The sequence below is a fragment of the Schistocerca gregaria genome, chromosome 8 (genome assembly GCF_023897955.1).
Source record: "Schistocerca gregaria isolate iqSchGreg1 chromosome 8, iqSchGreg1.2, whole genome shotgun sequence".
Taxonomy (NCBI): Eukaryota; Metazoa; Arthropoda; class Insecta; order Orthoptera; family Acrididae; genus Schistocerca; species Schistocerca gregaria.
In genome coordinates, this window is record NC_064927.1 from 400,216,487 (window position 1) to 400,240,086 (window position 23,600).

The window sequence follows — 23,600 nt, forward strand, 5'->3', positions numbered from 1 at the left end:
TCATGCTCGATGAGGGGGTCCTCGAGAAAATTTTGGTGGGAACCCCTGGTCTAGAACTATAAAATAAAAAATACGTGCAACAATTTTCTGGGGGAGACAACCACAGCCCAGAGACATTACGGAAAACAATAAAAAACACACATCAGTTTTTATTAACATAAGGATTATAACAATTGAAAAAGCCAGCAATGATGAAGTGTTTCCGATAGCCGCACAACTGTATGAAGATTCTTTATTCACAGCATCGGCTTCACGCCAGTATAGACGCATCTTCAGCTTTATCTGACAAGAATAGAAATCACTGTTTGAAATTGTATGAAATAATACAAATATATAACGATAGACGTCGTTGTAATTCAACAAAAACAATAACTAATAACAACGGTTACACACTGAAACGCCAAAGAAACTGGTATAGGCATGCGTTTTCACGTACAACACATGCAAACAGGTAGAATACGGCGCTGCGGTCGGCAGTGCCTATGTAAGGCAAGAAGTGTCTCCTGCAGTTGTTAAATCACTTGCTGCTGCTACAATGGCAGGTTATCAAGCTATAAGTGAGTTTGAACGTGGTGCTATAGTCGTCTCACGAGCGATAGGACATAGCATCTCCGAGGTAGGGGTGAAGTGAGGATTTTCCCGTAAGATCATTTCACGAGTTTGCCGTGAATATCAGGAATCCGGTAAAACATCAGATCACCGACACTACTGCGGCCGGAAAAAGAACCTGCGAGAACGGGACCAACGACGACTGAAGAAAATCGTTCAGCGTGACGGAAGCGCAAATTGCTGCTGATTTCAGTGCAGGACCAACAACAAGTGTCAGCGCGCAAACCATTCAACGAAACATCATCGACATGGGCTTTCGGAGCCGAAGGGCCACTCGTGTACTCTTGATGACTGCACGACATAAAGCTTTACGTGTCGCCTGGACCCGTCAACACCGATATTGGTCTGTAAATGACTGAAAGTATGTTGCCTAGTCGGTCGAGTCTCGTTTCAGATTGTATTGAGCGGATGAACGTGTACGGGTGTGGAGAAAACCTCATGCATCCATGGACCCTTCATGCGAGCAAAGGAGTGTTCAACCTGGTGGAGGCTCTGTAATGATTTGGAGCTTGTGCAACTGGATTGGTGTGGGACCCCTGATACGTCTACATACGACTCTGACAGGTTCAGACGGGGTACTAAGTAGAATTAAGGGGACACGCCCCCGAATAGGTTGCATTTTTAGCATTATCTTCACCTTCATAGTGCAACTGATCTATGAATGAGAGATAGCTAAAACTCTTACCACAAGTAGGGTCATTAGTCAAAGAATTTCCCAAAAAATCATTGAGATATTTATTATATTTTGGTACTGACAACAATATTTATAACAGGATAAAAATGGTACCATTTTCTTTGGTACCACTGAATGCACAGATTGGAAAAAGAGTCAGAGTACAGACAACATTCACATAAGTGTTTTATGCCTCCAGTTTCCTCCCCTGATGCTGATCTGAGAAAAAGACAAGTAATTTATTTTATTACAACAAAAATTTTTAAAAATGTAGCTCAAATATCAGCGACATAATCGCCATGTTATAAATTTTTCTGGAAATAGTAGGCAAGGGAGGTAGAGGTGGTCATTCTAAATATCTGTAAGAATTTTTGTGAGTTTAATTTCAGTCATTTAGGATTAAAGTGTACCTGCATGACGAAAATTTAAGTTTTCGGCAAATCACAAAAGTAGATATACAGATTTAATAACTTACCACTATGATTGTTTAGAACATTCCAACTGCATACTCCAGTTGTCCTTCTGTTTCCTTATACTCCATAGATTTTCTCTACATTCTTTTCTTTATCCTTGACTCTTTGGTAGCAGCTTCTGCAGCTGTCTCTGCTTCGGTTATCCGCCGCTTGCCAATAGCAGTTAGAGCTGGAGACATATTTCTTCCCGTCTGGATGTTCAATTTCTTCGTAACATTGATCCTTGAAATTGCGCCATCATTCAATATTATTATTGCATCCATTACGCCAATCTTCAGGACTGTCAGTCGAACAAATAGAGTCTTGGGTATTTTCTCCCATATACAGCAGCTGAAGCTTTCATTTGCATTCTGAGAGAGGCCACACATACATTTCCTAAGTAGATTTTTATTTGCCAGATCCCTATATATAGGTCTAATTGTCTCCATTACAGCAAGTGGTAAGGAATGATTGTGGGTATATTGCATGCCTGTAGCAATGCTGAACCAGTACTTGCACCACGAATCTTCTCCTTTCGGACACAAACCATTTGTGCAGTTTCATCTGTCGACACTCTGTGAAACCATGTTGCCCAAACAGCTCGTGTCACTTTCTCCAAGTCTCTTACATTTCTCCTCGTTATTAGTCCATAATATTGAGTCAAAGAATCAATTTCACTTTCTGTAAGACGACGTGGACCACCTATGTGTTTTCTGCCTGACAGCTTTTTTTCCACTGAAGTCCTTACATAATTTTCCCAGCCGAGCTTTTTTGTACATGACCAACACATTCTAACTTTTAGGTCAGAGTGCCCAATACTGTCTGTCATTAACAACATTAGTGTGTCCTTTACAGTCTCCACCCCCAATGTATCCTACATACCTCACACCACGTTCACACCACGACTGACCTCTGATCTGCTAAAAATGTTTATGACTCCTGTTGTTTCCATGTTTCGAACTGGGCCATCAAAGTTCTCTACACAAACGTGGGTGACAATAAATTTACTTGAAAAACCCTGGCAGTGCTTTGTTAGACATTCATTATCTAGTATATTACCAGTTTCGAACTATCAGTTTAATAAGTCACAGCTGCAAAATACTAACGCGAATTCTTTACAGACGAATGGAAAAACTGGTAGATGCGGACCTCGGGGAGGATTAGTTTGGATTCCGTAGAAATGTTGGAACACGTGAGGCAATACTGACCTTACGACTTGTCTTAGAAGAAAGATTAAGAAAAGGCAAACCTACGTTTCTAGCATTTGTAGACTTAGAGAAAGCTTTTGACAATGTTGACTGGAATACTCTTTTTCAAATTCTAAAGGTGGCAGGGGTAAAATACAGGGAGCGAAAGGCTGTTTACAATTTGTACAGAAACCAGATGGCAGTCATAAGAGTCGAGGGGCATGAAAGGGAAGCAGTGGTTGGGAAAGGAGTGAGACAGGGTTGTTGCCTCTCCCCGATGTTATTCAATCTGTATATTGAGCAAGCAGTAAAGGAAACAAAAGAAAAATTTGGAGTAGGTATTAAAATTCATGGAGAAGAAGTAAAAACTTTGAGGTTCACCGATGACATTGTAATTCTGACAGAGACGGCAAAGGACTTGGAAGAGCAGTTGAACGGAATGGACAGTGTCTTGAAAGGAGGATATAAGATGAACATCAACAAACGCAAAACGAGGATAATGGAATGTAGTCAAATTAAATCGGGTGGTGCTGAGGGAATTAGATTAGGAAATGAGACACTTAAAGTAGTAAAGGAATATTGCTATTTAGGAAGTAAAATAACTGATGATGATCGAAGTAGAGAGGATATAAAATGTAGACTGGCAATGGCAAGGAAAGCGTTTCTGAAGAAGAGAAATTTGTTAACATCGAATATAGATTTATGTATCAGGAAGTCGTTTCTGAAAGTATTTGTTTGGAGTGTAGCCATGTATGGAAATGAAACATGAACGATAACTAGTTTGGACAAGAAGAGAATAGAAGCTTTCGAAATGTGGTGCTACAGAAGAATACTGAAGATAAGGTGGATAGATCACGTAACTAATGAGGAGGTATTGAATAGGCTTGGGGAGAAGAGAAGTTTGTGGCACAACTTGACTAGAAGAAGGGATCGGTTGGTAGGACATGTTTTGAGGCATCAAGGGATCACAAATTTAGCATTGGAGGGCAGTGTGGAGGGTTAAAATCGTAGAGGGAGACCGAGAGATGAGTACACTAAGCAGATTCAGAAGGATGTAGGTTGCAGTAGGTACTGGGAGATGAAGAAGCTTGCACAGGATAGAGTAGCATGGAGAGCTGCATCAAACCAATCTTAGGACTGAGGACAACAACAACAACAACATTACCAGTTTCCCATTCAGAGAAGTATGACCTCTTCTCTGACAAGATTCATAAAATGCTGCTACAATGTCTGTATTCTCGGACAAGGCTACTGTTTCTTCTACTGCTCTTTTCATTGAAGGTTCACTTACACCACGTAAAGCATTATGTACTAATTTATTGTATCTGCAAATCTCAGGGACGTTGAGGAAAATCCATCACTGCACAAAAATCTGGGTAGCTCTTCTGTCTTTCCAGTACATCGCATTGCATAAGCAAACTGAATATTTACACTGTAATGTCGACTAACTGGTACTGGCGACGTCAGAGCATCGCTGTGCATCTTACACGAGTTACAGGCAACCACTAACAAACTTTAAAGACCCTTCCTTGCTGAAATGTCCTCAGAAATGTCAACATTTTCTTCACAATTGCAGTACTTAATTTCACAGCACTCTTGAAAACTCTTGACATCATATTTAGGTTGACAATAACATTTTCGTCGTTACTGCTGCTCACAATACTACTAGGCTTCTTCTAGTTACATTCAGAAAGCGAAAGCTTACGTCTAGAAGCAGTGCCTGTAGACACGATGTGTATTATTCAGTTGTATTTGGAACCGGTTGCCGCGAAACCTTCGTTTGGGGCTAAATTTCTTTACTCTCGGCAATTTTAGCACAGGAAAAACACACACAGAAACAAAACAACACAAAATAACTAGAAAACCGCACACTTATGGAACTCCGAAACCATATGCTCTCAGATCTTTGTTTAGATTCGAACCATAGCCTTCTACGCGTGCCTGTACATTGGTTCTGGGAGTCAGTGCCTTCTACAACACACCTGTGTTAACGATCCGTAACTAACGACGGAAAAAACGGTGGAACAAAATAATGCGTCACTTATTCTGACGCACTTCAGACTGACAGACGGGCATGACGCTTGTGCAACATTACATTCAACCTCAGTTTTAGAACGAAAAGAAAATGATAATGCCCGTAAACTACACATTTTTCAAATCAGCATGAAATGCTCTTTTTTTATAAACCGAGATTTTTTTTTCAAATTTTTGGTCATTTTCACGAGCACGTCGTCTTAAGGAAAACGTGGAAGGGAGGACGCACCAGTAGAAGTTTCTTTTCACACAACCTGCTTATTTAACAATATATAACCATAAATTTTTGAATTTTGTACAAAATGAACAAATTTGCAAAATTCTTCTGACCTTAAATCTTAAGATGAATTAGCTTTTGGAAAAGAAATCAAAACAGCAAACAATATGACAATGATTACACATTGTCGGAATCTAAAGCGCGCCCATTAGCTGGTAAAACGGTGGTGTTTACTACCGTGCTGGACACAGTCTCTCTTATTAAATGCCCTTTTGCAACACATGAAAATTATATAAGCCCCTGTGATGACAAGAGTGATTTAGTTCTCAATAGATGACGTAACTTTTAATCTGAAAGCTGTATGTCGAAACGTTTGGGTTGAGATGTGCACTTGTGTTTAAAGGTTAAACAGATTATGAAACAATATGACAATCATAAGACTTACTTGAAAGCAGCCAACCTCTTAATTTCAATCGGCAACCAATGTGTGACTGGATCCCAACCCATCCCTTTTGACAATCTCATTTTCACTACGAGTAAAGCCCTAGTGGCAGTTGGCTGTTAATATTTTCAAAGTTAAACTTATTGTCAGTTATTAAGACCACTCTGAAGGAACGTCTTAAAACATTACTTTTGGACACTTATTACGAGAGAACTCACTCGGTGGAACACAGGATCCAGTTAAAGAACACCAAAAGTGACCCGGTCTTTCAAACAGAGCAACATACAACTTAGTACAACAGATTGTTCAGATTACAACTAATGACTGAGAAATACAAAAATAATCAAAGAATTGAAATGTCACCACAAGGCCCCGGTTTTGTTTGCCGGCCGGAGTGGCCGTGCGGTTCTAGGCGCTACAGTCTGGAGCCGAGCAACCGCTACGGTCGCAGGTTCGAATCCTGCCTCGGGCAGGGATGTGTGTGATGTCCTTGGGTTAGTTAGGTTTAATTAGTTCTAAGTTGTAGGCGACTGATGACCTCAGAAGTTAAGTCGCATAGTGCTCAGAGCCATGTGTGAACCAGTTTTGTTTAACAGCAACCTGTGCCTTAGTACAATTGTTCCGGCTGTATTTACGACTAGGAGCTGTTTCATTAGAACGTTAATGATCGGGCATAAACCAGAAACGAAAGGCAATATAATAGCGAGACAAATTTTCAAACGACAACTAGCGTCTTAGAACAATACTACGGCCTTTATTTACGACCAAAGAGCCTACGGAGAAGACTCTGAGGGTGGGGTACAAACCAGAAAATAATAAGGAGGGCAGGTAGACAATGACACAAATCGCCACGAGGATGAAGAATGTTACTTCCCTTAATCAGCAAGCAGATCCGTGGATCCACGATGCGTCGCGGCGGTTACGGAGTGGTGCCGATGACAGCCAGGTAGAAGAGGGCAGCCAGGCCACGAGCGGTCGTCCGACACGAATGTTGCCAGCCAACTGACGGGATGTCGCCTACTGCTTGTAGTCGACGCTGACCCCGGTGAAGTACTCCGGTATCCTCGCTCTGCGAAGGCTCCCCTTGTTTAGCTCGTGGCTTCGGCCACTCGGACCTCTTGATCACTTCTTAGCGCGACGCTACCGCCAATCCCCATACTTCTTGCCTCCATCACCCGGGCTAGCGAATTCCGTATACAGGGTGTTACATAAAGATACAGCCAAACTTTCAGGAAACATTCCTCACACGAAAATAAAGAAAAGATAGGTGGACATGTGTCCGGAAACGCTTAATTTCCATGTTAGAGCTCATTTTAGTTTCGTGAGTATGTACTGTACTTCCTCGATTCACCGCCAGTTGGCCCAATTAAAGGAAGGTAATGTTGACTTCGGTGCTTGTGTTGAGATGCGACTCATTGCTCTACAGTACTAGCATCAAGCACATCAGTGCGTAGCATCAACAGGTTAGTGTTCATCAAGAACGTGGTTTTGCAGTCAGTGCAATGTTTACAAATGCGGAGTTGGCAGATGCCCATTTGATGTATGGATTAGCACGGGGCAATAGCCGTGGCACGGTACGTTTGTATCGAGACAGATTTCCAGAACGAAGGTGTCCCTACAGGAAGACGTTCGAAGCAATTGATCGGCGTCTTAGGGAGCACGGAACATTCCAGCCTATGACTCGCGACTGGGGAAGACCTAGAACGACGAGGACACCTGCAATGGACCTACTGATAACAAACAGACCCGAACTTTTCGACTCTGTAAGTGCAGAACAGGGAATCAGTGATCATAAGGCCCTTGCAGCATCCCTGAATATGGAAGTTAATAGGAATATAAAAAAAGGGAGGAAGGTTTATCTGTTTAGCAAGAGTAATAGAAGGCAGATTTCAGACTACCTAACAAATCAAAACGAAAATTTCTGTTCCGACACTGGCAATGTTGAGTGTTTATGGAAAAAGTTCAAGGCAATCGTAAATTGCGTTTTAGACAGGTACGTGCAGAGTAAAACTGTGAGGGACGTGAAAAACCCACCGTGATTCAACAACAAAGTTAGGAAACTACTGCGAAAGCAAAGAGAGCTTCACTCCAAGTTTAAACGCAGCCAAAACCTCTCAGACCAACAGAAGCTAAAGGATGACAAATTTAGCGTAAGGAGGGCTATGCGTGAAGTATTCAGTGAATTCAAAAGTAAAATTCTATGTACCGACTTCACAGAAAATCCTAGAAAGCTATGGTCTCACGTTAAATCAGTAAGTGGCTCGAAACAGCATATCCAGACAATCCGGGATGATGATGGCATTGAAACAGAGGATGACAACCGTAAAGCTGAAATACTAAACACCTTTTTCCAAAGCTGTTTCACAGAGGAATACCGCACTGCAGTTCCTTCTCTAAATCACCGCACGAACGAAAATTCTACACAGAGTACGCGAAAGAACTTGCCCCCCTTCTAACAGCCGTGTACCGCAAGTCTCTAGAGGAACGGAAGGTTCCAAATGATTGGAAAAGAGCTCAGGTAGTCCCAGTCTTCAAGAAGGGTCGTCGAGCAGATGTGCAAAACTATAGACCTATATCTCTGACGTCGATCTGTTGTACAATTTTAGAACATGTTTACATGTTTTTTGCTCGAGTATCATGTCGTTTTTGAAAACCCAGAATCTACTCTGTAGGAATCAACATGGATTCCGGAAACAGCGATCGTGTGAGACCCAACTCGCTTTATTTGTTCATGAGACCCAGAAAATATTAGTTACAGGCTCCCAGGTAGATGCTATTTTCCTTGACTTCCGGAAGGCGTTCGACACAGTTTCGCACTGTCGCCTGCTAAACAATGTAAGACCCTACGGAATATCAGACCAGCTGTGTGGCTGCATTGAAGAGTTTTTAGCAAACAGAACACAGCATGTTGCTATCAATGGAGAGACGTTTACAGACGTTAAAGTAACCTCTGGCGTGCCACAGGGGAGTGTTATGGGACCATTACTTTTCACAATATATGTACATGACCTGTAGATAGTGTCGGAAGTTCCATGCGGATTTCGTGGATGATGCTGTAGTATACAGAGAAGTTGCAGCATTAGAAAATTGTAGCGAAACGCAGGAAGATCTGCAGCGGATAGGCACTTGGAGCAGGGAGTGGCAACTGACCCTTAACATAGACAAATGTAATGTATTGCGAGTACATACAAAGAAGGATCCTTTGTTGTATGATTATATGATAGCCGAACAAACACTTCTGTAAAATATCTGGGAGTATGCGTGCGGAACGATTTGAGGTGGAATGATCATATAAAATTAATTGTTGGTAAGGCGAGTGCCAGGTTGAGATTCATTGGGAGAGTCCTTAGAAAATGTAGTCCATCAACAAAGGATGTGGCTTACAAAACATTCGTTCGACTTATACTTGAGTATTGCTCATCAGTGTGGGATCCGTACCAGATTAGGTTGACGTAGAAGATCCAAAGAAGAGCGGCGCGTTTCGTCACAGGATTATTTGGTAACGGTGCTAGCGTTACGGAGATGTTTAGCAAACTCAAGTGGCACACTCTGCAAGACAGGCGTTCTGCATCGCGGTGTAGCTTGCTCGCCAGGTTTCGAGAGTGTGCGTTTCTGGATGAGGTATCGAATCCCGAGGAGACCACGAATGTAGAATTAGAGAGATTCGAGCGCGCACGGAGGCTCTCAGACAGTCGTTCTTCCCGCGAACCATACGCGACTGGAACAGAAAAGGGAGGTAATGACAGTGGCACGTAAAGTGCCCTCCGCCACACACCGTTCGGTGGCTTGCGGAGTATAAATGTAGATGTAGATGAATGGACGAGGCAATTCTTCGTGCAGTTAACGATAACCCTAATGTCAGCGTCAGAGAAGTTGCTACTGTACAAGGTAACGTCACTGTATGGAGAGTGCTACGGGAGAACCAGTTCTTTCCGTACCATGCAGGGCGTGTGCAGGCACTATCAGCAGCTGATTGGCCTCCACGGCTACACTTCTGCGAATGGTTCATCCAACAATGTGTCAATCCTCATTTCAGTGCAAATCTTCTCTTTACGGATAAGGCTTCATTCCAACAAGATCAAATTGTAAATTTTCACAATCAACATGTCTGGGCTGACGAGAATCCGCACGCAATGGTGCAATCCCGTCATCAACACAGATTTTCTGTGAACGTTTGGGCAGGCATTGATGGTGATGTCTTGATTGGGCCCCATGTTCTTCCACCTACGCTCAATGGAGCACGTTATCATGATTTCATACGGGATACTCTTCATGTGCTGCTAGAACATGTGCCTTTACAAGTACGACACAACATGCGGTTCATGCACGATGGAGCTCCTGTACATTTCAGTCAAAGTGTTCGTAAGCTTGCCGGCCGGTGTGGCCTTCGGTTCTATGCGCTTCAGTTTGTAACCGCGTGGCCGCTACGGTCGCAGGTTCGAATCCTTCCTCGGGCATGGATGTGTGTGATGTCCTTAGGTTAGTTAGGTTTACGTAGTTCTAAGTTCTAGGGGACTGATGACCACGGATGTTAAGTCCCATAGTGCTCAGAGCCATTTGAACCATTTGTTCGTACGCTCCTCAACAACAGATTCGGTGACCGATGGATTGGTACAGGCGGACCAATTCCATGGACTCCGTGCTCTCCTGACTTCAACCCTCTTGACTTTTATTTATGAGGGCATTTGAAAGCTCTTGTCTACGCAATCCCGGTACCAAATGTAGAGACTCTTCATGCTCGTATTGTGGACGGCTGTGATACAATACGCCATTCTCCAGGGCTGCATCAGCGCATCGGGGATTCCATGCGACGGAGGGTGGATGCATGTATCCTCGCTAACGGAGGACATTTTGAACATTTCCTGTAGCAAAGTGTTTGAAGTCACACTGGTACGTTCTGTTGCTGTGTGTTTCCATTCCATGATTAATGTGATTTGAAGAGAAGTAATAAAATGAGCTCTAACATGGAAAGTAAGCGTTTCCAGACACATGTCCACGTAACATATTTTCTTTCTTTGTGTGTGAGGAATGTTTCGTGAAAGTTTGTAACCTTTTTGTAACACCCTGTATATTGGCAAGCAAAGACTCTGTAAGGACACAACCAACAGATACCAACACATCCTCATAGATATTTACAAGGGGGCCACAAGAGGTATAGTCGATGCTACCCTTGAGACAGTGGCGCCAGACAGAACATTATAGTAACTCAATGGCGCCACGGCTCACAGGTGATATGTACGTAAGCATCCTGTCTGATCACCTGCATCCATTCATGTCCACTGTGCATTCCAACGGACTTGGGCAATTCCAGCAGGACAATGCGACACCCCAGATGTCCAGAAATGCTACAGAGTGGCTCCAGGAACACTCTTCTCAGTTAAACCCTTTGGCTGATCACCAAACTCCTCAGACATGAACGTTATTGATCGTAACTGGGATGTCTTGCAACGTGCTGTTCAGAAGAGATCTCCAACCCCTGGTACTCTTACAGATTTATGGACAGCCCTGCAGAATTCATGGCGTCAGTTCCCTACGCACTACTTCATACATTAGTCGAGTCCATGTCACATCGTGTTGCGGCACTTCTGAGTGCTCGCGAGGGCCCTACACGATATTAGGCAGATGTACCAGATTCTTTGGCTCTTCATTGTACAAGCGCAACTCGACGAAATATACGAACCAGAAGACTGGAAAGTTGCACAAGTCACGGCAATACTCATTAAAGGAAATAGGAGTAGTCGACTGAATTACAAACCCAAATCACTAATGGCTCTTTGTAGTATGACTTTGTAACATACACTCTTTTCTAATATTACGAATTAAATCGAAGATAGCACCAAGTTAGCACGGATTTAGAAAATATTGTTGTGAAACACAAGTATTTCTTTATTCGCAAGAAATAATGAGTTCCATGGCTAGAGATATGAAATTGATCTCATATTTCTATATTTTCAGAAGCCTTTGTCACCGTTCCTCACAAGAGACCTCTAATCAAAATGAATGCCTATGGAGTATCGCTTCAGTTGTGCGCTAGATCCTCGATTTCCTCTCATAAATATCACAGTAAGCAGTAGACCACAGAAAATCATTAAGTAAAACAGAAGTGATACCCTGCGTTCCCCAAGGAAGTGTTATAGGCTCTTTACTATTCTTAATCTACATAATCGATTTAGGAAATAATCCGATCAGCCCAGGTAGAATGTCTGCACACGATGTTGTTATTTATCATCTATTAAAGTCATCATAAGATTAAAACCAATTGCAAAAAGACACGATATCTGGATAATGCGGAAAGTGACAATTGTCTTTCAGTAAGGAAAAGTGTGAGGTCATCCACATGAGTACAAAAAGAAACCCGTTAAGTTTAGATTTCACAATAAATCACACAAATTTAAAGGCTGCGAAATCTACCAAATAAACAGGAACTACAATTATAAACAACTTAAGTTGAAAAGATCACATTGATAATGTTGTGGGGAAAGCAAACCGAATGCGAGTTTAGTGATAAGGGGCGCCCTGTATAAAACACATTCGCTGATAGACAAGAACGGCTGAAAATGAGCTACGCCAATCTCAGCCACTCACTGCATCAAGCCCCTCCTCTGTCCCTCTCAACCTGACCCCAGCCAGACATTTAGCATCTGAAAAACAATTCAATAAAGCAGGCTGATACTAAACCAAGAACCCACCAGTCATACAGGGCAGGCAACACAACATGAGACAGAAAATAATTTATTTGCACCTGACACACAGACCACCATGCAAAACAGGTTGATCATGCAGGCTGGTACTACTCCAACACAACACACCTGTCATGTAGGGTATCCTACATGACAGGTTGTGGGAAACTGTTCCTTGCATCTGACATGTAGGCAGTACTGCTAAGCAGGTTGACTTGGCAGGCCAATACTGTTCCCACACAACATACATGTCACACAAAGCAGCCTATATGCCTGCGGCTGGAAAGACACCTTTTTCCCATACCGCTGCTAACATTGCAGCTGGAGCTCATAAACCCCACAGTGCTGATACTCTGCTGATACTCCTGAGACTGGCTGTTTCTGTGCCAAATTTGGTTCAAATCAGTCCAGGGGTTTTGGATAAGATCCCAGATATATACACATTGACACATGCAATAACACACACACACAAAATGGTTCAAATGGCTCTGAGCACTATGGAACTGAACAGCTGAGGTCATCAGTCCCGTAGAACTTAGAACTACTTAAACCTAACTAACCTAAGGACATCACACACATCCATGCCCAAGGCAGGATTCGAACCTGCGGCTATAGCGGTCGCGCGGTTCCAGACTGAAGCGCCTAGAATCACTCGGCCACACCGGCCGGCACACACACACACACACACGCACACACACACACACACACACACACACACACATTTATGGTGGTTTTGTCCAGTGTCATACCATAGACTGTTGACTGGATAGTGGCGCCTTGCGTTGCATACACCACTGGCTTGGAGTTGGGAAGGAATTAGTTCAACTTCCACCCCATCTAAGCTGCAACTGGCTCATCCAGTTGGCGGAAGAAGGTCAGTGGCCTCGAGGTGTTAGCAGACACGACGACAGTGTGTCTGTGCTTCGATGACCTACCTGGCTGGTGACCAGTACTTATACTTGTAGAAGTGGACCTCTTGTCGGGTTACAGCTGCTCACGTCATATATGGCCACATACCATAGAACTACTGTCGTGCTGAGAGCCAGGGCAGTGCAAGCAGGTGGACAGTGATTAGGTAGCGTAACACTGAGTCACTGAATCTCCTCAAGTGGCCTGCTTATCGTACCAAGCCTTCCGAACTTGACCTGCGCTACTTAAATCCGTAATTTGTATTATTAGTAGTTACATAGCGGAGAAAACGATGTTAAATTTTTTCAAGAGTTCTGCATTATTTATGACACTGAATTTTGCAAATTATGTAGACATAGAAGTTTAGCTAATACATTGCCTATTTATTGGTGTCTGCTACATCTGACAGGCTTTTTTCATGACAATCGAAGGAACGCTAAAGAATAATTGAATCGAAACAGATCCGTTATCTAATTAGTCTTTCAACGATCAAATCACATCAGAATTTCGAAATGTTAGAGTTGATCGTCGCAGCTTTGTCCACTGGCTCTAAAAGAAATGGTATATTACGATTTAACATCCCTTCAACTATAAGATCCTTAGACACAGCCCACAAGCTAAAATTGGAGAAGGGTGGCGAAGAGAATGGGCCATTTCCTTTCAAAAGGAACTATCCAAATATTTACATTAAACAGTATATATCTTCCCATCCCGTTCCAGATATGCACTATGGGTGACAAATTGTGGAATTTTCAAGGATCTGCATATCCTCAAGGGGTTTTTGATGTAGACTGCAGTGTGGGATCTTGCATCTCCCTATTGGAGTATGCCATTTGGCACCCTGGTCATGAAGGGTATGAGAACAGGTTTTACCACTCCTGCCACATAATGGCGAGCATTCATCCACCTTTGAACAATTGTCAGACCACTCCTATTACCATATCCGGTAATTCCCCACACCACGAATCCATGGGGTGGAGAAAGGTGTATTTTGAGATTCACTGATTTCTGTTTCTTCCATCAGATCGTTAGGGTTAATTTTTTAATTTCTTTCTTTTCATTTTTTAATATCTGTTCAGTTTTTTGTGGCCAGCTGCGTGACTTCTTATTGTTGACCGTTGGGGTCTCTTAGCCACCGTCTCTGGTAGTGTGGATAGGGATTAGTGAAAGGCCATCTCAGTGCCAAACCATCACATACACCATTGCCCATCCCTGAAATGAAGAGACGGCCTTTTTTTAGTTTCTCTTTTTTCTTTTATTTTTTTTTTGTTTGTGTTATTCAGCTTTTATATTTATTGAACAAAAAATGGACATGAATGTGTAAGAGGAATTTATAGTATTTGCATTTTAAGGAAAAATAAGATGGCAGGATAGATTAGAGGAGAGGATTTTTCTCACCACCTTAAGCATCCGGGGGTGAAAGTCACGGTAGGTTCATGGAGCCATGAAATTCTGGATTCCTGTAATAGTCTTAATTATTATAATTCCGAGGTAAAATTTTAAGTTATGCTTGTTTTAGCTACAAGCGACGTCCAGTAAATAATGCAACGTATTTTTTCTCGGCCAGTTTCGATTGAAAATATGCGTAATTTGTTGTGGTACAAGGTGGAATATTCCCTCTTCAGCCCCATAGTTATATGAAATTCCGACAGGAGGCGACGCTAGACATAGCCTTCAAAATGGCGTTTCTGACGAAGGTGCGTACCAAGCATAGAGGTGTGATTGAGTTTCTTTTGGCGGAAAACCAGAGCATCGCAGATATTCAAAGGCGCTTACAGAATGTCTATACTGATACTTAGCAGTTGACAAAAGCAGAGGGAATCGTTGGGCGAGGCGTGTGTCATCATCACAACAAGGTCATACAAATTTGTCCGATCTCCAGCGCGCCAGCTGGTCACGTGTAGCTGTGACTCCAGCAATGTTGGAACGTGCGGACTCTCTCATTCGAGGTGGTCGACGTATCACTATCAAATAACATGATGCGCACCTAGATTTTTCTATTTCTGTGTTGCCCCGTTTTCCACTGATTATTGAACAGCCTACCGGTCTGGGGTTTCAATTGTCCCAAATGTACAGTCTGTGTCGTAGCTCAGTGTCACGCGATGTAAGTGCGTATAATAATGGCTGTGGCTTCTCAGAAAGATGCAGGAGGCATGTGAAAGGTGCAGAAGGATAGTGGGCAGACAGAAAAGGATGAATGGGAGCCAAATACAGAAAGAGAAGGGCAGGAGGATATGGTCAGAGGAAGAGTAGAAGATATAGTCAGAGAGGGAGAGTGCAGGAAATGGGCAAAGTGAGTGGTGAGTGGAGAGAGATGGATAGACATGGAAGGATAAGGTGGACACACAGCGAGAGGACTAGGCTGACACAGAGAGAGTGGGAGGAGGTGTGTTCAATATATGTGTCAAAGGCACACTTTGGCAAACTCACAGGGAAAAGGGTAGTGTATAAAAAAATACTGATAACGATTAGTATGTTGTGCAGGAACATACACTGATTTGTTTTGAAGAAGAAAACCATCCCCAGAAACACACAGCTTAGGTGCTGGAAATTGTGGTCGTCTGAGATGGGTGTGAATTCCACATTACTTCCATAAGCCTAACGTTGGTAGTAGATTGCATACTGGCAACAAACTGTGTAGCTCGTACATCAGTGCAGAACATATATTGGCAGTGATCTGCCTTTTACACATAAGCCAATATGTGGGGTTGTTCTATATCAATCCTGTGTGGACTCGAGCAATAAGGTCTTCCACTGACGTTACAGACGTGCCATAAGTACACTCATGGAAATGGAAAAAAAAAAACACATTGACACCGGTATGTCAGACCCACCATACTTGCTCCGGACACTGCGAGAGGGCTGCACAAGCAATGATCACATGCACGGCACAGCGGACACACCAGGAACCGCAGTGTTGGCCGTCGAATGGCGCTAGCTGCGCAGCATTTGTGCACCGCCGCCGTCAGTGTCAGCCAGTTTGCCGTGGCATACGGAGCTCCATCGCAGTTTTTAACACTGGTAGCATGCCGCGACAGCGTGGACGTGAACCGTATGTGCAGCTGTCGGACTTTGAGCGAGGGCGTATAGTGGGCATGCGTGAGGCCGGGTGGACGTACCGCCGAATTGCTCAACACGTGGGGCGTTAGGTCTCCACAGTACATCGATGTTGTCGCCAGTGGTCGGCGGAAGGTGCACGTGCCCGTCGACCTGGGACCGGACCGCAACGACGCACGGATGCACGCCAAGACCGTAGGATCCTACGCAATGCCGTAGGGGACCGCACCGCCACTTCCCAGCAAATTAGGGGCACTGTTGCTCCTGGGGTATCGGCGAGGACCATTCGCAACCGTCTCCATGAAGCTGGGCTACGGTCCCGCACACCGTTAGGCCGTCTTCCGCTCACGCCCCAACATCGTGCAGCCCGCCTCCAGTGGTGTCGCGACAGGCGTGAATGGAGGGACGAATGGAGACGTGTCGTCTTCAGCGATGAGAGTCGCTTCTGCCTTGGTGCCAATGATGGTCGTATGCGTGTTTGGCGCCGTGCAGGTGAGCGCCACAATCAGGACTACATACGACCGAGGCACACAGGGCCAACACCCGGCATCATGGTGTGGGGAGCGATCTCCTACACTGGCCGTACACCTCTGGTGATCGTCGAGGGGACACTGAATAGTGCACGGTACATCCAAACCGTCATCGAACCCATCGTTCTACCATTCCTAGACCGGCAAGGGACCTTGCTGTTCCAACAGGACAATGCACGCCCGCATGTATCCCGTGCCACCCAACGTGCTCTAGAAGGTGTAAGTCAACTACCCTGGCCAGCAAGATCTCCGGATCTGTCCCCCATTGAGCATGTTTTGGACTGGATGAAGCGTCGTCTCACGCGGTCTGCACGTCCAGCACGAACGCTGGTCCAACTGAGGCGCCAGGTGAAAATGGCATGGCAAGCCGTTCCACAGGACTACATCCAGCATCTCTACGATCGTCTCCATGGGAGAATAGCAGCCTGCATTGCTGCGAAAGGTGGATATACACTGTACTAGTGCCGACATTGTGCATGCTCTGTTGCCTGTGTCTATGTGCCTGTGGTTCTGTCAGTGTGATCATGTGATGTATCTAACCCCAGGAATGTGTCAATGAAGTTTCCCCTTCCTGGGACAATGAATTCACGGTGTTCTTATTTCAATTCCCACAGAAAATAGTCGAGAAATGTCCGAGCTGGGGACCGTGCTGGCTTTGGAACTGGTCTGCCCTTAACAATCCATGCTATGTTGTGATGATTTCATACATCAGTATCAAAGTTTGCTGGTGCTCCATCGTACTGCAGCCACATATGTATCCGAACATTTAGTGACACGAAATCCAGTGAGATAGGCAAAACATCTCTAATAAAGATGAGGTACTGATCCCCCATGGTACACAAAACGGGTCAGATCGTTGTTGCAGAAGCAAAGAAAAAAGCATGCCAAATTTAAAAGAACGCAAAATCCCCAAGATTGGCCAAGTTTTACATAAGTTCGAAATACGGCGCCATCTTCAATGCGAGATGCTTTTAATAACTTCCACAACGAAATTCAGTCTCGAAATCTGGCAGCAAACCCAAAGAGATTCTGATCATACATAAATCACACCAATGGCAAGACGCAATCAATACCTTCACTGCGCGATAACAACGGTGAAGTCACTGATGACAGTGCCACTAAAGCAGAGTTATTAAACTCCGTTTTCCGAAACTCCTTCACCAAGGAAGACGAAGTAAATATACCTGAATTCCAATCAAGAACAACTGCCAAGATGAGAAACATAGAAGTAGATATCCTCGGAGTAACGAAGCAGCTTAAATCACTTAATGAAGGCAAGGCCTCCGGTCCAGATTGTATATCAGTCAGGTTCCTATCAGAGTATGCTGATAAAATAGCTCCATATTTAGCAATTATATACAACTACTCGCTCACAGAAAGATCCGTACCTACAGACTGGAAAATTGCTCAAATCACACCAATACCCAAAAAGGGAAATAGAAGCAATCCGCTGAATTACAGGCCTATATCACTAATGTCGATTTGCAGTATGGTTTTCAAACATATACTGTACTCGAACATTATGAATTACCTCGGAGAAAACGATTAATTGACACATAGTCAGCACGGTTTCAGAAAATATTGTCGTTGTGAAACACAACTAGCTCTTTATAGTCGTGAAGTAATGAATGCTATCGACAGGGATGTAAAACTGATTCCATTTTTTAGATTTCCGTTCCTCACAAGCGTCTTGTAAACAAATTGCGTGCCTATGGAATATCGACTCAACTGCGACTGGATTCGTGATTTCCTTTCAGACAGGTCACAGTTCGTAGTAATAGACGGAAAGTCATCGAGTAAAACAGTAAAACAGAAATAGAATCCGGCGTCCCCAAAGGAAGTGTATAGGCCCTCTGTTGCTCCTGATCTATATTAACGACATAGGAAACAAAGACAGGAATTTGGTCTTTCGCCCCTAATGTTGAATGTGTACATTGAAGAAGAAATGATTTCATTAAAAGAAAGGTTCAGAATTGGAATTAAAATTCAAGGTGAAATGATTTCAATGACAAGATTCGCTGACGACATTGCTATCCTCAGTTAAAAGTGAAGAACAACTGAAAGATCTGATGAATGGAATAAACGGTCTAATGAGTACAAATATGGATTGAGAGTGAATCGCAGAAAAACGATAGTCAGGGGAGGTAGTAGAAATGAGAGCAGCGAGAAATTTAACATCAGGATGGATGGTCACGATGTAGACGACGTTAAGGAATTCTGCTTCGTAGACAGTGAAAGAACCCATGACGGACTGAGCAAGTAGGACATTAAAAGCGGACTAGAACTGCCGAAAGGGGAATTCCTGACCAAGAAAAATCTACTAGTATCAAACATAGGCCTCAATTTGAGGAAGACATTTTTCAGAATGTACGTCTGGAGCACAGCATTGTACGATAGTGAAACAAGGACTGTGGGGATACCGGCTCAGAAGAGATTCGAGTCATTTGAGATGTGGTGCTACAGACGAATATTGAAAAAAGTGGTCTGTAAGGTTCTTCTCAGAACCTGAGGGGAAACGAACACTGACAAGAAGAAGGGAGAGGCTGTTAGGACATGTATTAAGGCATCAAGCAATAACTTCTATGGCACTAGAGGGAGATGTAGAGGACAAAAACTGTACAGGAAGACAGACATTGGAATACATCCAGCAAATAATTGAGGACGTAATGTGCAAGTGCTGCTTTGAGATGAAGAGAGACAGAAGACGAATTCGTCGCAGGCAGCATCAAACCAGTCAAAAGACTGAAGACTCAAAAAAGTAAAAAAGAATCAGTTCTGTTAATCTGTTTGGCAGTAGATACAGCCAACGATATGGTCACCAATTATCGCGGCCCAGTTGTCAGCACCGACCCCGTGTTCGTGATTTTGAATACATGTGTAGGCCGAGATTCGTCCACTCAAACATGCATGTTTCGCAAGTTTAATGCGTAGTCTCTAGTAAATGTGCATTCATCCGTGAACAGCACCAAGCACGAGAATTGTGGCTTTAGTACGCATTGTTGCAAATACCAATGCGCAAACTGTACCCGTCATGGGTAGTGCTCCTCCCGTAATGTCTGGACTTCCTGGAGATGGTACGGATAAAGCCGATGTTCATGGGCAACATTCACACTGTACTTTTGCCCATGTGCAGAGCCTGTGCTGGTAGCAGGGTGCTCTTTGAACACTGTCAGCATGTCCTCCAACTGCAGTATTCGAGCCGAGCGTGGACGAATCGCATCCCGTTGCAACACCTACCAGAGGACAAACAGTAGAATAGGGATAGTATTTGTAAGTGCCAAGTACAAAGTGCTACTACCTTACTGTATAATCGATACATCTCAGGCAGAAAATACCTATGTGCAACTTTCCGGGTTCTCTGAACCTTCTCTCAACGGCTACAAACGTTATACCTGTTAGGAAAAAAATGGTTCAAATGGCTGTAAGCACTATGTGACTTAACATCTGAGGTCAGCAGTCCCCTAGACTTAGAGCTACGTAAACCTAACTAACCTAAGGACATCACACACATCCATACCCGAGGCAGGATTCGAAGCTGCGACCGTAGCAGCTGCGTGGTACCGGACTGAAGTGCCTAGAACCGCTCTGTCACAACGGCCGGCATTTGTTAGGAAAACGTTCCACATATAATCTGACAGCAGCTCTCCCACTGAAAACCGCTTTCCCATGTGCAAGCACCATGTCGGTCATTTCTGCACCTGTATACTGTTGTCAACAATGTTACTGCGTTGGCAGACCACACCTGGCCCGCAGCTGGACGCACGTAACGGCTGTGTGGAAGACTGTAGCAGGAACGTTGTTAGGCCGTCCAGCCGCAGTACACAGATGGCTAAAGGGTTGCATACTTTCTGTATTCAGACACCAAACCGAATTCTAACAAACTACCAGAACTGTCCGCTCATAGACATTGATGCTATCCAGCACCTAAGCCTTGTGTTTCTGGAAATGGCTTCCTTGTTGGAAACTAATCACTTCGCGTTCCAACACAACACACTAAGCATTGTCGGTGTTTTTTTGGGACGCGCTATATATTATGCATTGTCACAAATGCATGTGTGGACATGCATGTATGTATATCTATGTATATATAAATACAGGGTGTTTCAAAAGTCGACGGCAAAATTTCGGGAATCGGTTCCTCATATAACAGGAAGAAAAACATTCAAATAAACTTGGGCTCTAAAACGTGTATCTTAAGAATTATGAGCACCGCTTCATCTTCGATACTGTGAAACATATCTGATCTACTACAAGCCTTTTGCTTGACATATTTTGGCAGGAGGTTATCTGGACCAACACAAGAAAAAAGGTCCCATAAACAGAGGCTCTAAAATGCATACCTAAGAACTACGATCCATTGTTTATCTTCGTTACTGTGGAACGCATCTCTTCTAAGGAAAAAGTGTTCATACATATACATTTTAGAGCTCATGTATACTGGAATTTTTGTCTTTTATTTTGATCCATATTATCTCCTCCCACAACATGGAAAGCAAAAAGCTTGCAGTAGAAGAAATTTGTTTCACATTCTCTAAGATGAAGCGGTGTTATAGCCATTAAGGGATGCATTTTGGAACCCATGTTTGCTGGATTTTTTTCTTCTTCTTGCTGTACGAGGAATCCATTCTGGAAATGTTACCTTTGAGTTTTGAAACCACTGTAAATGTAAGTATGTATTTTTTATATGTTTATGTATAGGTGTATATGTATATAAAATTGTAACAGGCATAAGAGCAGATATTTTTATGTGAGGTACCTTAAGATGTACATACATCACTGTGTTGGATGTTTTTTTCACGGCATAGATCAGTATTCCCACAGCCATGCACGAACCTTACGACCTGATGTTTTCTGTATGGTCGTAACTTCACTACTACACATTCTTCAGGTACTAATCAACCTAAAAACAGCTACAGTTATTAGTTCATAAGTCACCTGAAGACTGATGTAGTGTTGTTCTTTACACATTCCTCTATCACCTATAAAAATGTCTTAACTTATACCCAGAGTACCTCTATCGGTTCTCCCTTCTATTCCAGTCTCGTACTGTTCGTGGAAAGAAGGATTGTCGGTATGCTTCTGTGTGGGCTCTAATCTCTCTGATTTTATCCTCATGGTCTCTTCGGGAGATATACGTAGAAGGGAGCAGATGCAGCATTTCAACACATGGTCGCTTCCTCTGAGGCCAGACTTTAAGAAGAGTCGATGTTCCTGAAGTACATGGTAGTACTTATCGTCCACTTGACAAGGGAAGATCGACTACAGTGAAAATGTGCGGCAGTGCTTGTCTTGTTCATTGGAAAGCTCACTCTGACCGAAGACAAGGTGATATCACGACGATGTTACAAACTTTCAGGGATGATGGAGAAGGACGAATGTGCTCAAGTCCGCCTTAGTCTCGAGTAGAAGTTCGCCTTAGCCTCGAGTAGTGCTGGTACTAAGGGCTCCAACTTCTTAACCTTGAACATGACGTACAGAATCCCGCTGAATTCTCCCCATGTCCTCAGTAACGGCGCACGTAACTTGATGTCAGAGAGAGTGAAAATCCTAAGTCTATGACACTCTCCTCCCGCACAGGCCATGAAGGCCCAAAGGTACCGACTGGCCGCTGTGTCATCCTCAGATCACAGGCGTCACTGGATGCGGATGTGGAGGGGCATGTGGTCAGCACACCGCTCTCCCGGCCGTATGTCAGTTTCCGAGACCGGAGCCGCTACTTCTCAATCAAGAAGCTCCTCAGTTTGTCTCACAAGGGCTGAGTGCACCTCGCTTGCCAACAGCGCTCGACAGACCGGATGGTCACCCATCCAAGCGCAAGCCCAGCCCGACAGCGCTTAACTTCGGTGATCTGACGGGAACCGGTGTTACTACTGCGGCAAGGCCGTTGGCACAATTCTATGATACAAAAATAAATAATTCTATTTACTTGCACAAGTTTCACAGAGTGCTACATTTACAACAGTTGTTCAAAATGGTGTCCACCCCCAGCGTCAATTCACGCATGGTGTCATTTCACAAAGTTCTGTCGTGCCCGTTCTAACATCCCTGCTACTTTTGAACTGTGTGGCAGACAGCTAGAATTACTGCCAGGAGAGTCTCTTCAGTTTCTACAGGTGCTTTGTACACAGCACTTACCACCTGGCCCCACAAAAAGGAGAATCAAATTGGTATCAGACCAGGTGAACGTTATTGCCACCAAACAGGACCTCCTCTGCCCATCCACTTCTCAGAGAATGTATGATCCAAGTGTTCACAAGCCCTCAGGCCAAATCATCTTGGAACCACATCCACTGTCGAATAACCAGTGGAATTCTAAACATTCATGGTGGTGTCTGATTGTACTATATCGTGTCTCCCTACCACTTTCGCGCAACGACGCTCTGAGCGTGTTTTTTAGGGAATTAACTAGTTTGAACCTGGGACCTGTTGCTGGTAAGGAGACGCCAGACCACACATGACATGTAGAATTCAGAAGAGTTCAGTGAGACTAGCGATGATATAACCAAATACTAAATGATCTCAGCGTCAGCTCCACTGCACTCCCTGTAAAAGAATCTTAATTCTAACTAAATATAGTGGAAAGGGTTCAAGGCTTTCCTATTTTTAGTTAGCTGGTAAAATAACGTCGAAAAAGCAGTTAAGTTTACCATTGGAAATTTATTCTAATCACAAAACATCGTTTATAAATTACACTATTGATAAAAGGAAATGTTTTAATACAGGATGGTAAAAACCAACTGCGTTCAACAAAAATGTGAACGAATATTCCCTAAATGGGTTTCCAAGTTCTACAATCGATCGAAGGATGAC

At 43.6% G+C, this 23,600-nt stretch overlaps 1 pseudogene; it reads right to left on the minus strand.

Annotated features, from left to right (window-relative positions):
* Nucleotides 1–22,561: 22,561 nt before the first annotated feature.
* LOC126285593 (5S ribosomal RNA) lies at nucleotides 22,562–22,679 on the minus strand (annotated as a pseudogene).
* Between the last annotated feature and the right edge of the window lie 921 nt (nucleotides 22,680–23,600).